Genomic DNA, 4,703 nt, shown 5'->3' on the forward strand with positions numbered 1-4,703 from the left:
TCTCACTATCCAACTCTCTCTTTAATAGGTATAGTCCAGGTCCATTTTCCTGTGCATCAATTCCCAAGTAATAGATGACCGGCCGGCATTGGCTTCCATCTACTTCCGCAAGCAAGATAATATAAGGGGGATGTTCTGATGCTTCAATGATATATTCTGGTGTGAGATATGGGTGAGAATCTCTTACGTATAGAAAGCTCATAATAATATCGACATCCCATACCTCGTCCATCTGAATATATGAAGGGACCTTATCCGAGGTTTCGAAATTGATATTTCTAGGAGGCGGCGTATTGTCCTCAATATATTGCCAATGCCATCCGCTATTTTCTTCTCCACTTGCTGAGAGTTTCCATATTCCACATGCCTCCGTTGCAAAAGTAGTTCTTCGCTGCCGTATGTAGCTCTCACTCCCACAACTGGAAGCGTAAACATATCTTCCCGCTCTTGGCAGGGGAGGGAGTTTCTTCCAGCGGATGTTGAACTCTCTTAAATTGAGCATCCACACATGGTACACGTCTGGCCCCACGTTTTGCTCTTCTCTTGCAAAACCTCCACGTTCATGAGCATACAGTGCATATACGCGGTCACCGTCACACACAAACTTCGTTTGATGTTTTGGTATCAAAGGGATTGGAGGTGGGGGAAGCATACTCGTGATACCAACAAAGGGATTCCACACCCACAGACTCGTCTCTTCATTGCAATGCTCGTCAGGGTCAGGGGTGCGGGATACAATGAATCCCCAGGAGAGTATAGCATCTGGGTTGTAAAGACGGTCATACCCTAATGGGTAATCACCTCTCATAGCATTATCCCACGCTCGACTCAACAAGTTCAAGACCGGCCGCTTATCCCATGGCAAATCCCGAGATATTCGAGGAATGATTTCCGCCAAAACAATATCATCACTCAGTCCAGCTACTAAATCTCTTTCTGTAAATCACAAAATGAAAAGAACACACAAACCTTGAAAACAGATTCTGAAAGAAACTAACCACCGTTGAAAGCAAATATTGAATCTGATTGCAATAGTAGATAACAACAGTTGTGTCACTTACGTGAGTTGGGTGTCTCAGCTGTCCCATAAACAACTGTATGCTTTTCATTATTTCTAATATTCTCCAGAGCGAACGCCATTTTTCTGGGATCAGAACAACCGTGTCCGATAGGGTTGCGAAAAATTATTATTTTGGGCAGTCAGAAGAGTTGCTCAAAGTTCTTATTTCGGGCAGTCAGAAGACTTCGGAGTAGGGATGGCAACGATTCTAAGTTGAGCTGAGCAATCTTACTTTAACTTATTTATATGTATCCATGATGGAAGGTTTAGGGTTAATGCAACCCATGCTTTGTCTTGGGGCTTGAGCTTGGTCCGTTGGAAATTAGTACACTCAATTAAATATTTTTTAAATAATTTGTTTTTAAAAGTGAAAGATCCAGAATCTATGCGATTTTTCTCCCCCATCACCATTTTATTGGAGAAATGGATAACCCCATTTCATATATATATATATTAATCGACATTATAATATATAAAAGATTCTGGCAATATCGGTTAGGTATCGATGTTTGTTACGAAGAAATCATTATTTAAAATTCAAACTCATCATTATTTATGAGTTTTTCTCCCATCACCATTTTATTGGAGAAATGGATAACCCCATTTCATATATATATATATATCCTAATGGACATTTATAATATATAAAAGGTAATATATAAAAGGTTATGGCAATATTGGTTAGTTATCAATGTTTGTTATAAAAAGTTATTATATATAAAATGTTAGGCCAATATTTGGTAGTTTGAATTTTGATGATTGATATTTAAGTTTTTATTTTATTTTTTTTATTTGTAATGTTATATAATATATAAAAGGTTATGGCAATATTGGTTAGTTATCAATGTTTGTTATAAAAAGTTATTATATATAAAATGCTATGCTAATATTTGGTAGTTTGAATTTTGATGATTGATATTTAAGTTTCTATTTTATTTTTTTATTTGTAATGTTATTATTTTTTTGAAAAGATATTATTTTTATTTTATTCATTAAAAATAGTGAAATGTTCTTTAAAATTCAAGGGCTCCCCTCATCTTTGTGTTTTACTCTCATGAGACATGCATAGATGCATTTCTTAAAAGAAAATAGGTTGTGTTTTGTGTTTTTTTTTTTAATTTATAGATGTATTTTTTATAATAACATCGTTATAAATGGAAGGTTTTCACAATATTGGGTACTTATCAATGTTTGTTAGAAGGTTATAGAAATATTTGGTAGTGTGAGTTGAGATGGTTGGTATTTGAGTTTTAATTTAATTTTATTTGCTTTTAATGATTTTACTAATAAAAATGGTATGTAATTTTATATATATACATATATATATAAATATATAAAGAAGGTACATGTTTAAAGGTAATTAAATTTAAATGGTTTGAATAATAATACTCTATTTATTATATTTAAATAGTTTGAATAATAATAATTTATTTTATATTATTAAATGGTGTTTTTATTTAAAAACAAAAAATATGTTATAGAGTATAAATTATTGAAAATATCTGATGTTTGTTTCAAATATAAATATAAAGATATTGGATTAAAAGGTGCTTTCTACTTCTTATGGTTGAGATGTTTGAATGTATTGTCCTATCATATATTGTTTAACATTTTGAATATGTCAAATCATCTGAAAATAAAAATAAATAGAATAAACTAATAATCAAAGTAAAATAGTTAATCTAGAGATATGGTAGAGATATGTAACTTAATGTAAAATAAAGTAATGTAAACACTTTAAATTGGTGAAAATAACAAAATAAAAATTAGATAATAAAGAAATAAAAATGACCCATGGTATTAAGAATTTGTGGTATTGGTGAAGTCTCACTAGCACCATTAGTCGGATCAAACCTCACGGGGGTGGTTGTACCCTATTTTAGGGGGAGAATACATGCTAAAAGATCTAGTAAGCTAAGGGTCGGTGTGGGGAGGCTAGGTGCAATCCCTAGCTGACTTTGACTGCTTAGATACCCCTATGACTTAGATGCCCAAAGTCACTGCTTAGATAACCCTATGACTTAGATGCCCCTGACTCCTTGAGCCACATGTCAAGCTTGGAGAACCACATATAACTTGACAAACAAACAAAAAAGAATCCATGGTATTCATGTCAAAAATAACCTATTTAAGAGAGATATAAACTAGCCTATTAAAATTTAGTAAGAATAATAAAGATGACCCATGGTATTAAGAATCCATGGTACTGACTAATGGTATTCATGATGAATATAACCTATTTAAGAGGGAAATAAACTAGCCTAGATGTATCTTATTTTTGTGTTGTATTTAGATATTTAATTAGTTGTAGAAAATGATCATGTTCTGTTTGGCATTTGTATGGATTTGTTCATTGCCCCTATGTTTTTTGAATGTTTTTTTCCTATCATTTAATGATGAATATGTAATGTGTATGTATGCCTAATGTGAATACCTTTTTTAATTACTTAGAATATTAAAAAAAAAAAAAAACATTTTAAGTTATAACAAATATATTTTATCGAAGATTTCCCTCATGTGATCCACTTTATATTTAAAAAAATATTTATATTTGAGGTCCATAAGTAAACTTAACTTCTAAGTAAACATTTGATCCACACATATTAGAATTATTGTAGTCTTTAACATTTTGACTTGGTAAAATTAAAATCAATAAAATAAAATAAAAAACACAAAAATAATAATTATATTTATACTTATATCTATATTTATAATTAATTGTAATTAATAATTAAACCCCTTTATATCCATCTTAACTCCATATCTACCAACCATCTAGAGGGATCAAATTTCTTGATATGTAAACATCTGTTAAAGTGAAAAAAGATTTGATCCCTCTCGACTCTTGGTAGATCCTCATTTAAGATGGATCTAGGCTGATTTTTAAGACATGATAATTTATCAATACGAAATTAGTTCTCAAGTAGAATAATGTTGAGTTTATATTTTTCTTGGATTATAAGATAGGAGTAAGATTGGACAAAATCTTCTTTGATTTAAAAAGTAAATAAGGTTAAAATACAAATATTTAATTTCAAAACTTAATAAATATTAAGAAAATAAATATTGATTATTAAACTTACGATGTAACATAAGATATAATGAAAAATACAACTTTTGATTTTAAAATGTGGTTTACTTCATTTTTTTTTTTTTACACAAAAATAAAAAGCATTCAAAACAAAGGGACCTACCCGAGGTGCCCAACTGCCCATCTTGACTTCGTTGGTTAAACCTACTTTTCCATCTATTTGTTTGCAGTCCTTCCCCATAAATTTTGAGCACACAAATGAATAAGACATGTCACGCATGCAATCTTTAATTCCACACATGTAATCTTTAATTCCAAAACTACATTGGATATAAGGATCGTATCTATAATCACCTTTGTGTACCATATATTTTATGGAATAGGGGCAATGTTCCTCATGATCTAGTAGGCTGGTATCTATAATCACCTTGTGCTGAAAAAATTGATTGGAAAAGTGGTAATGTTCCTCTTGGTTTAGTAGCGTTAAATACTTATGTTGAGGATTCTCATGGTTCATTTCTTCCATAAATGCCTTCTCTAGTAGGTATGTGTTTTGTACTATATGAATAACAAGGTACTAATTTGCTAACCTATTTATTGGGATATTGATAT

The sequence above is a fragment of the Pinus tabuliformis genome, chromosome 3_2 (genome assembly GCF_031772625.1).
Source record: "Pinus tabuliformis cultivar Carrire ecotype Pingquan chromosome 3_2, CPIR1, whole genome shotgun sequence".
Classification (NCBI taxonomy): Eukaryota; Viridiplantae; Streptophyta; class Pinopsida; order Pinales; family Pinaceae; genus Pinus; species Pinus tabuliformis.